We start from the raw sequence: 11,839 nt of genomic DNA, 5'->3' as shown, positions 1-11,839 counted from the left end.
GTGTGGTTACTGCAAACGGAATTTCTGGCCTGCAAGTGTTTCAGGGCTGTTCCTTTGCGTGACAAACACATGGCACTGCCTTCAGCTTGTTTTGTTTTCCTGTAATCATTTTAGACCACTTTGCCTTCCTGGAGTGGCGGACATGTGTGCTGTTTCATCCACACTCGAACTTGCCTACCTGCCTCCATTAAACCTGGAGTGTCAAGTGGGGAGGAAATAAAACAAAAACAAAGCTATTCCAACTCGGGTGGCTTAGGAACCATGTGCATGACGTTTCATCCATGATACTGTTGCTGTGGCCCAGACAAAGCACTTTGTCTATTTCTACATTAAAATCATTTTCAAATTGTATGTGTCATGCTTCAGAATCTAAAGAATGAGAAAGATATTTATCTAGTATATAACTACTAGCACAAACGTCTTTCTTAGCCACAGCGAGTGATTAACTTCAGCGCGATGGACAATGTGAGGTAAGGTTCTCATTAACAGCCATTCAACAGGCCAAGTCCTGCATGAGTATACAGTTTGATTCATTCTTTTGTTTAAGCTATGTTTGCTAACTTGTTAGCTTCAGACAAAAATCAAAATAAATTAATAGACTTTAATCTCTTTTTCATCATTTTAAGCTACACAACTTAATGACAAAACAACACAACTTAAATGCTTATCAGTGCCCTTTCTTAACTGCTACAATGGAGTCCTCTGGGCCTGACCTAGCAGAGCACTTTTATTTAACAATAAATAAATATTTTTTCTAGAAGTATAGGATATGGGGCGTTCAACAGTTCAGTAGCAACAATTCATTCCCTTCTCCCTCTCATTTACAGGCCTCACCAGTTGAGAGGCCTATCTTTTCAAAGGATGGATCTGAAGCTTTATTGATTTAGCTTTATTGATTTTTATTGATTATTTGTTGTGACGAGTCTCACTTAGGTTTTCTCACATATGTTATGGTTGAAGTACTTCATATTCATATGTGTATGCTGGTCCTCTGATTTTACCACAGGAATTCGAAGCAGAGACTCCACAAGGTAAGCAGGAAAGGATCTGCCTTCCTGGTTTGAATCAGAAACAGCATGATCTCTGTATGTTGCTGCCAGAAACAGGCCAGTTTTGTCACCTATTTTCAGATGTCACCAGTCTCCCCTGCAATTCAGTTTTCAGTTTCAGATTCTTCTGAAAGGCTTCGCTAGGTGACCTAATGTGATGAGTGGACAGTGACAAACAGTAATATGGAATCCAACCTTTTTTAGGGTTTGGAGGATCCAGCATCACTATCAACTCCTGCAAGAGCAAGTATTCAGACTGGGCAAGCAAAGAGATTAAAATCTCAGTCAACAATCTCTCAAAAAAGCAGTCATACAGTATATCATGTGAAAATCACCAGGGTTCAACATATGGTACTGTTTCAAAATAACCTAAAGAGCTCATTACCTTCCACAGGTAGAAATACCTGGACTAGAAAAGCCTGTAGGAGCAAGAATGAAAGGTAGTATGGGGAGAGAGGCACAACATACTAACCTGTATCAGCAGCCATATTGGCTGATGTGAAACACTAGCAGACAAGAAAGTGGGATGTGACAAAAGTCAGATTTCATGAATACCCTCCTTTCGAGATTCTGCTTTGCGGTGACCCCACCTCCGAAGAAGACATATTTCAATTTAGTGTTTGATGAAGACTTTTAGTGATGAGCATTTTAAACAAAAATACAATACATTCCTTCATTTATTATCTAAAAGGGAACTGTTGTAATTGCAGAGCAACTACATGTCTGAAGAAAGGGGTAAAAAAAATAAAAAATAAGATAGAAGATAACATACTGAACACACTATGTGTAATCTTTCTTCACCAAGGTTATGTCTACTGCTGGGTTTTTCTTGCCTTTTTCAATACAAAGAATTCTGTGACAGCTGTATGTGGTATATGTACTCTACCCCCTGCCCTCCCCTGGAATAATCCTATTCTCTGCTGTCACTCAGGCACCAAATCAGGAAAGTATTGAACCACATAGGACTGACTCTGAAGTGCATTAGAAGTTCCTCCCTGCTTTGGGACCAAATGTCTCTTCTTTGACTATGAGTTAGTATTCCAGTGTAGGTTTTCCTTCCATCATGCATCTTTTGGCCTTGAGTACATTTTCAAAAGTATGTAGGTCCCATTTTCAAAAAAAGACTTTAACAGTAAAGGTGTCTACTTCTGTAAGTTTTGTTGATTTATATATATGTGGAATAACCGAGACAGCAAAACCTCCCCTGTTGCACATGCAGTTATACTGGGATAACCTATTCCAGTTTGGGGAAGTGAAATAACCTATCACAGTGTGAAATGCCTTGTACTAGTTTAACTAGACCAGCCTAGTTATCTGGTTAAAAACAAAAGATAACACCTTTATCAAAACAGTTATACTGGTAAAACATTTTAAGTGTAGCCCAGGCCTAAGTCTCTCTGAAATGTGAAAAACTCTTAAGTGCCTAAGACCCAGATCCATGAAAATATTTAGGCACTTAATTCCAAAACAGGAGTTAGGTGTCTAATCCTATGTGGATCAGTACCTGCATCACTTTTGGAAAATGGCAGTTTAGGTGCTTTTGAAAATGTTACCTGTCTCTAATTTAGGATTTTAAAGGGTTGGTATGATGTTCAATTGAGTTACCTAGTTCAATCCATCCAGTTTAGAAAGTTTTAACTATCAAGTTAGAAATTGTAATTCATATCAACCTAGATAACTCCATCTCACTTCATACCTTTAAAGCCAAGTCTAGATAAGGTCTGAGAATATTTTCAGAGGCATGACATGATGGGCCTCAACCCCATAATTAAGGTGAAGATGCATTTGCTGTTTATACAACTGATTTTTCTCAGTGCTTTAAAAATCCACGTGTGCATTCAGATTTATTGAAAATGTATGTGCCTCACTGGGGTCCAGGCTCAAGAACAAAGGTCTGCCTAATCCTATGAGGCCAATCAGGCAGCTTTTGTAGCCACGGCACATAAAAGAATATGACTAGCATTGGATCTGGCCATATTGGACTTCCCAGCCCAAATGACAAGGTACCCACACTCAGTTAGGGTCACTGGAGGCAGTCTTTGGTATGACTTTGTAGCAGTGCTTGAACTCATACCTCTGGACCCACAGTGAAATACTGCCTTACCGCTGTACCCATTCAGTTTGTATCAAATAATTATGTGCCTCTCTGAGATTCAGGGTTACACTAATAAACAAATTTGCAAGTATAGACTAACAATCTAATTTGTGGATTCCCCCCCTTCCCCCTTACAAAGCATTAGGAACCAATATGTTCTAAAGTGTAGATATGGGAAGAGCTAGCCATCTAGGCTAGAGACAGAAGTTACACATAAACCAGTTTAAGTGATCAGAAACTGGTTTAAACCTGTAACAGAACAGAAGTTCAGTGCACATAAACCAGTTTCAAAATGGTGGAAACTGGTTTAAGATAAACCTGGCTGAATATAGTATCAGACTTAACTAATTTGAGTCAAACTGGTTTATAAAACCTCTGTCCCAGACCCCTTCCTGGTTCTAGTTAAATCACAGCCCCCAGTATCCCAGCATACTTTCCAACACTGGGCTGGGCTGTCTGCTCCAGAGAGCAGGGCTGGTCCCGCCCCTCTGCTCCCAAGGGGACAAGGAGCAAGCCCGGCTGGGAATGCAGCCCAGTCTACAGAGGGCAGAGGGGGAGAGAAGCACACACACTGCCCCCATCCCCCTGGCAAACCCTGGCTGGGGGCTGAGGCAGGGAGGGGGTTAAACACCCCTTCCCCATCTCAAACTTACTGCTGGCTGCAACTGTTGACAACTGTTGACAAATCCCAGAGGCACCTGGAAGCAGGAAGAAGTGATGAGTAACCCTGCAGAACCCTGCTGCTGTAATTCTGGACTGCAAATCCCAAAGACCTCAGGGGTACCAGGAACAGGAAGTGAACACACAGCCTGACACATCTACTCACAGAAGACATGGGTTTTCACTACTGAATCTCTTTGGTCATTATGTATTAAAATCAGTGAGTCCACTGGAAAGTATACATGCTGCAGGGGCAAAGGCACCATTTTCTCCACGTACAACCATGGGTCAAGACTTGGCCCCTTGCAGTGAAGCCCTCATTCACAAATTCACTTACACCTTCAAATAGAAAAGCCTCTGTGCTGACAAATTCAGGGAAGGGACCTGTGAGGGACAAATCAGGAACATGTGCAAATGGTTCTACCTAACTCTTAAAGATTAGGTAGACATTTTTCTTCTAGGGTTTGGGTTATGTGCTTAAAGAACGGTTACCTAACCTGGGTCCCAGAAAGTATTGTAATGAGAAAAATAAAAATATGCTTGTTGGAAGAGGGCAGGGGAGGGAGGCAAACACTGGAAACAAACATCTGAACTTCCCTCAAAAATATCACAGCCATTGAAAAAATGGAGGAAAAATCTACAGGAACACTAGATGGTACTTGTTAATCCAGCTCCTCTGAGTTAGGTGAGATGTAAAACTACTAAAGCGCAGAGATTAAATGAGCACTGGCTCTCATTAACACTCCCATCACATCAATCTCATCACAGAGATTTACCTCATACCCAAACAGAAGGGGAATGAGGGAAAACTGATTAAAACAGAAAGTGAATTGCAACCTTAACAACTTTCACACTGTCTGTTGTAAAATGTAAGAAGGATTTGTTTTAAATATAAAACTACATTGTTCCCAATTCCCTTTTTATTTTGGTACTTAAGACTTGATCTATAACAGGAGTTTTCAACCTTTTTTAAGGAATGTACCCCTTCTGGTGCATACCCCTCCTGGACTCTACCCCCTAAAAGAGTGGGGGAGGGGATTGACAAGCGGTGGGGGGAGGGGAATCCCCAGCAGCTGGTTGATGAGCTGTGGGGGGTACTTCAGCGGTGGCAAGCAGCCATGGCAGCAAGTGGCAACACGGCGGCAGCAGGAGAAGCAGGGGTACTTGGGAAGTGCGCCACCACCTGCCACCGTCGCATGATACCACACAGCGGTGCATATCCCAAGTACCCCTGTTTCCCACGCCACTGCCGCGTACCCCCTGGGGCCTTCCCAAGTACCACCAGGGGTATGTGTACCCCTGGTTGACAACCTGTGATCTATCAGCTCAAAACATCCAATAAACATAAGGAAATTAAATTAATTTCAGGATTGTATTAAGTGGGGGCATGAAAGGAGAAACAATACCACGTCCTCTGCCTTTTGAAAGAAGAGTTTGTGCTTTCAAGAATACAGATAACTACTTTATCTTTCAAGTAAAGGAATATCGCTAATCTAAAACTGCTGATTACCCATTTTTTAACTTGTTAGGGGATTCATACCACATGCATAAAAAAAAGAAAGAAAAGCAAAGGCAGAAATGAATCCCAATACTTTCAAATAATTATCAAGATTTTAAGATGTGCCCAATTCCCTGCAATTTAAACTTATAAATTATTATGTTTTCTAGAGCATCAGACGTGGCCTTCAAGAAGTTTCAGACCATTTTACCACACCCAAGTCACAATTAATTTGCCCAAAGAACATGAAACTAGAAGAGCCTCCAGCAAATTTGCCCCAAAATGAACTTCGGTCAACACAAAGATTGCAGTTAGTGCCCATAAAAACCTACCATGAAAATAACTCCATAGTATATTTACCTAAGGGGAGATTATAATTAAATTCTAATTAAAATGTATGAATTTGCTAATGCAAAACATTTGTGCCTCCTACTCAATATCCAAACTGCAAGCTTAATAACTTAACTATGCAGCAGTGATATGTGTAAATTACCATAAGATTTCCTTTAAAGTCATGAGAGTTTTAAAAAATGCAGAATGTGAGCTTTCTACATTTTCTGAATTTTGACCCTTCAGAGTGCACATACTTTCTCCATTAGCATGAGGCTTTTTTTTTTTTTTTTAAATATGAAAGTTGTTGCTTTAAGGGCAGGGGAAACACTCTGAATACTGCAGGATCTCAGGGGAGTGGGGGTGTGGAGAATCACAATACTTGGCAATATTGCAGTTCTTTGAAACAGACATTCACCCTATCACCTAATTTAAAGCCACCCCAATGCATCTTACTACTGGCCTAGTAACCTCTTTTTTGTACCTCATTAGCAGTTTTTCAAACAAACTCAAAATAATTGCTGTATTAACACTGATGAAAAAAATTTGGACTTCAGACAGTTACTGCTCTACTAACAACTCCTCTAGCTACCATTTGACAGTTATAGTACATTACTCAATCTCCAATAAATAAGAGAATGGTAAAAAATGAGAAGTAAATAGATTTAATTCAAATTTCTTCAAAAGACAGCTTTGTTACACAACAGCAGTCCATGCTGCAAACTAGAGTCATCTCTTCGTTCATCTGTTCCTCTGCTAGTGGTTTAACTGACAGGAAGCAGAAATGAAGATACAGAGTCTAAATGACAAGTGTTTCCTGCCTTTACTGCTCTTTTTTTTCTTTTTTCTTATTATAAAATAATCCATTTGTCCTTTTAGTCTGCCAGATGCAGATATAAGTAGCAGCACACACAAGAACTTGCAACTTTTCTTTTTTCAAAAAAGGTGAGGAAAAAAGTTATTGCCACAGAGAAAACCAGTCAGTTTGATTAGAGGAAACTTACCCAAGCTTACTGAAGCACAGCTTCATGAGGCACGCAAGACACAATATCAAACCATGATCACGTTCTTTTCTAACATGGCCCAGGCTAACACAAGTTACGATTCCAGTGATTTTAGTGTGCGGCCTTCTGCAAATCAGCTATTAGACAGCAGATCATCTGAACAGTTAAAAGTACTTGATATCTGATACCAGGCATAACAAAGGAAGAAAAAGAGATTCACTGTCAGTATACACTATAGCTCGTGGTAGAAACCATGCTGCTTAGAACTTCCCTTTGAGAACTCATCCACACGGAACTTGAAATATACCAAAAACATTAAATGAAACTATTGTAAGCCTTGCAAGAGAACAGATTAAATGAGGTAACAGGATTTTTCAATCTAATATCTGTAATTCTGTGATGAAATAGAAAAAAAAAATGGCGAAGTATGTGGTGGCAGAAATAAAACCGATAGTAAGAACTAACATGGCGTTGGCAAGCAAAGAATCAGGCACCAGACAAAACAAAATTTGGAGTAGCTGTAACCAAACTCCTTGGTTCTGTAATGAGTATATGGACTATATCCACAAAAAAATATTTTAATTCCCACCCTACATGCTCCTCCACACACATACACCCCTCCTAAAAAGTCCCCACAAGGTAAATTCCTCTGCTTGTTTCAGAACAACCCACAACACTTGATGATATGAGAAAGTTTCATTTCCTTAAATTAATTGGCCAGAAAGTTGACCATCTCTGTTTAAGGACATAAGAGGGGAGGAGAGAAATTGTTTAAGGTGGTCTCAGAGAGTGCATCTAGGTGTAAGCATGACTCGTGACAATCTTCTCCACTCTCAGTGGGCAAATGCTTTGATGTAACGGTATAAAACTAAGCAAAACCAAATTTAAGCTATGTGTTCACTAGCTTAACTGTCAACAGAACAAAACCCTGAAAATAAAGAGCATCATCTATTTTCTTAGAATGTAATAATGCCATCCAAGAGTATAGTAGCTGAGCACCTTCTATATAAAACCAACAGGAAAAGGAAAATCCCTTTTGAACTTCATGGAGTCCCTAGCCCTTTTCCCTTGCTAGGGTCAAAACTCTGCCACAGATATAACTGCACTGGGAGAAATATGTGAATAAAAGAGCAGTTTGAATTATAAGCACCCTTTATGGCAGAAAAAGTTTCTTAAGAAAGCAGCTTAGCAATGTTTCGTAAAGATGGTCAAGGCTCTGGATTCATCTGATCTTCTCTGGATTCCTTTGACAGAAGCTTCTTTACCCCAGTAGTCACAGGAGCTCTATGTCTGAGAATCGCATTGTCCATCCCAGTGATTCGTAGATCAAACTTAGGTCTTTGGTATAGCTGTAGCTTGACCCATTTATTACTCTGAGAATTAGGATCAAAACCTTAAACTGACATCAGAAGTCAACTGGAAGCCAGTGGCTGAATTCTGGAGCGAGCAATTATTCCAGCTGGCAGGCCACTTAACGAGCTTTAGTGAACTGTCAAGGGCTGCATGGACAACATCTTTCAGAAGCCACAATTTTAACAAGTTATAGATAAAAACAATTCACACACTAAAATTAAGCATCTATTGCAACATATTTTAATTTTCTTTCAAAAAATCATTTTTGTCCTGATTTATGGTTTTTTTGAGTAATTTGTATAGAGGCAATTCCATAATAGCTCAAAATTAAGTCTTACTCTTGTATATTGGGAGGTGGGGAGGAGGGTGTCTAGGTGTGTGGTTGTGTGCATGTGGGAGGTGGGGGGTGTGGATGTGGGGTGTGTGTTGGAGCAGGAGGGATGTGCATGTGGGAGGGGGCTGCCTGAGCACTAGGTCCTGGGAGCCAGCTGGGAGTGGTAAGAGGAAGGTAGAAGGGCAGGAGGAGCATGAACTTGCCGGGGCAATGCAGGTGCAGTATGCAGCTGCCCCCACAGCGCTTCACATGGGGCTGAGCCCTGTCCGCTCCTATCCCGGGCAGCCCACATTGTACTCCTGCCTGCACCCGGCCTCACCCTGGCCAGTGCACACAACTTCCCAGTGTGGCTGCACCATCTGGGCGCTGCTCAGTTCTCCCCAGCTCCAGCTGCTCATCCTCCTGCCTCTGCTGCCCTGCTCCAGGTTTGTGTGTGGGGTGGGGAGGCCAGGAGGGTCCTGCCCCAATGTAAGGACCCCGGCTCTGCTGGAAGCAGGGGGAGCCAAGCAGCACCTAGGCAGCTGCAGCCATACTGACAGCAGCCCTACATAGCTGCATAGCATAGCCCTGGGAAGCTACGCACACAAGCCAGGGCTGGGGCAGTGTGGACTACCTTGAGTGGGAGTAGGAGGACTTGGCCCAAGCAGAGTGCTGTGGGGGCAGCCACAGGCCATATCCAGCTCGCGGGCCATATTTTGCCTAACCCTGTCTTAAATACATTTGACAGAAACAGCCTGGCACCATATGGTACCAGAGAAACATGATTCAGGGCACCACCCTTGACAAACACTCTGCTAATCCAAAACATCCAAACAAAGGAAAAAAAATACAAAGTTATGTTTATTCAAAACCCTGTCTGAATGGTTGCAGGAGGATCTGCAGCTTACTAAATTTTGTAGTACTGGCAGAGACACCTACAATATGACTGAAAAAGTCTTTTCCATTTCAGATTCCAACAATATTATGCAGCCAACATTTTATAAAGTTGCTGCTTCTTTGTAAGTCACATCAGTCGTATCTTGCAACATACATTGGCAGGATTTTATGTTTTCCTAAGAAAACTGGGGTGGCAGGGATGTTGACACTGTGCCCAAAACACACTGACATAGAACTTGAATATTCTTTTTAACCCTGAATGTTTGTCTGTGTTTTATGTACAAAACAGAAGTTTTATTAAAGCAAAAAACTCACAGATCATAACAAAGAGATACTTTTGTGATGCATAACTAAATTTAACTTCCTGCAGCATTAGGCAAAAAGGAATGCTTATAAGCATAATAACCTCTAGTATATTAACATACTTATATACTACAAAATTAGCTAATAATAAGGACGCCTAGAACAAAAAGTTAACTTTTTGACCTTGTGAGAAAGGGAAGCTGGTAGTAAATAAGATTTTCTGATGCATCGAAAAGGTGGCATGTTCCTAAAGCTGATTTTTTAAAAATATTATAAAAGTCATATCATGATTATTAATTCACACTTTTAGTGATATTTGTAAAGACATTTAAAGTTCTTTAAATTCTTTGAAAATTGAAGATTTATCCCTAGGACTGGTTACTGTAACACAATGGCAAAACGCTACCATATTTTGAACTGCCGGTTTGCAGTACTCATCTGGCCTCGTTACAGCTAACAGGATTGTGTGGTTTCCACATGGCAGCTTTTTTTCACTGAACTATCTTTGAGACACTTTATTTTGTACATCCAAACCTCCCAACCTATCTGTGTTTTCAGCAGTGGTTTTTTGGTTTTTTTTGTTTTGTGGCGGGGCATGGAAATCACCTTAAAGCTTAACCAGCAAATGTTAGGCTAATGCACAAGATTCACAGTGAGAGTCCAAAAGCAAAAGGAAAACTGACCTAGCCTATGTCCATTAAGCCAACTTGATATATAGGGCAAGATATAAACAGCGCTCATGGATTTTTGTTTGTTTTAACTAGTTTGAACCAGGTAAGGAACATGATTTTTAACCCAAACAGCATCACTTTAACAAATATCCTGAATAAGGCAGTTTCCAGATAACCAGAGAATTTTTTACAATGTTGACTTAGCAAGCAAAACACAATAACAGACTATTCTGTTTGCACTAAAAAGGCAGTACCTAGTACAACAAGTTAATATTTTATCACAGCAGTTGAACGGACAGTCAACAATAATCAACTTTTTAATTTATTTTTAGCTCTTACATTTTTAGTACTGCTACTAAGGAAGCATTCTTTAGAGTTCCAGGTTTATCTTACCTTTCTCTTCAGCTACAATAAGTTTTAAAGAGGCTTAAGCTCCTGTAAGGTCTGCCTGATTCTTGCGTCGCTTCAGATTCAGTGCAAAGGTCATCAGCTCATTTAAATATCCTGCCTTTGCAGACAGGCTACGACTAGAATACTTTTACTGCAGGAAAAGCTAACATTCTTTTAAAAGTAAGAGCAACCTACTTCTTGTTCCTATGTTTCCTTTGCCTTCCTTCCCCAAAGAAGGAAAAAATAAAGCAATTTGTTCCTTTTTGTATATATTCCCCCTTCCTCCCCAAAACTTCCCATGCTATCCTTCCCAAGTTTTTTATAATCAAGATATCAAATAATTTTGGGCAGAGCAAACATTGTAAATACTGTAGATAATGCTTCTTTCTCTTGTACAAAATAATTGTATGAATTGCTACAGTCATTCCTGGGCACAGGTTTTCTCAAAGGGAAATTTATGTGCAATGAGGGCAAAGGAGATGCTGTTCATTAAGGATAACACATGTAAACTTGTCACAAGGTACCTTTGTCCCCTTCCCCTGGGAAAACTTTATAATCTTTAACAATGTGCATCTTACTACCAGTCCTATGTTCTCGTTCCTAGGGCCTTAGCACCACTGTAGTGAAACTTAGACACCAGAACGTTCATCTAGAATCTGGTTATAATACATGCATACATCCAGTTTAGCTAAAAGTGTAAGTTTAAATAACTGGAGCAAATTTGTATCTGGCCATTCTTACCTCAGTTTAAACAACTTCTGGCCAGGTTGAAACCCATGCATTAAACCTTTAACTGAACAGCTAAACAGCTTTAACCTTTAGCTGAACAGCTAAAGCCTTTAACAGCTTGTGTGTGTACACAAGATCTAGGAGAATATTTCTCCTTTCCATTTTCAGTCTTGTCTAAAAACAGAACATGCACTGGCTGAACTGAAACTGGTTAAAAATTAATCTGGCTCAACTGATGCAGACCCCTGTGTGGTGAGACTTTATATATGGTTAAAAAGACCTACAACTGAACATGTACAAAGTGCACTAATTTTACTACTATTGTTCATGTCTGGTGCAACTCTGTGGTAAGACAAGACCATAAGTAAAGACTGGGGTGACCTGAACAGAAAAAAATCATCATAATCAAGGTTTTAAAATAGAGAAGCTTAAATAGTATATGGCTCTGGTATTATTTACCCCTCTTATTTATAAATAAATACCAAATTTGTTTAACATTATACTAAAAAGTTGGGTTCTGTATATAGATCCTATGCCCAGTCTTCAA

At 40.1% G+C, this 11,839-nt stretch overlaps 1 protein-coding gene across 3 annotated transcripts in view; it reads right to left on the bottom strand.

Moving 5' to 3' along the window:
• ELF1 (E74 like ETS transcription factor 1) overlaps positions 1-11,839 on the bottom strand; it is a 106,191-nt gene that overhangs the window by 80,254 nt on the left and 14,098 nt on the right. The window contains exon 1 of one of the 3 annotated variants that reach the window (XM_019525047.1): positions 10,567-10,649. The exons of the other annotated variants lie outside the window; for them this stretch is intronic. The gene's annotated coding sequence lies outside the window, so the exon portion shown is untranslated. Of the gene's footprint in view, positions 1-10,566; positions 10,650-11,839 lie in introns of those variants that run through there. 3 annotated transcript variants of the gene reach the window in all.

The sequence above is a fragment of the Gavialis gangeticus genome, unplaced genomic scaffold (genome assembly GCF_001723915.1).
Source record: "Gavialis gangeticus isolate Ggan-Ray unplaced genomic scaffold, GavGan_comp1, whole genome shotgun sequence".
NCBI classification, from domain to species: domain Eukaryota; kingdom Metazoa; phylum Chordata; order Crocodylia; family Gavialidae; genus Gavialis; species Gavialis gangeticus.
Note: the sequence above shows the minus strand (reverse complement) of the source record. Positions and strands in the feature narration are given on the sequence as shown.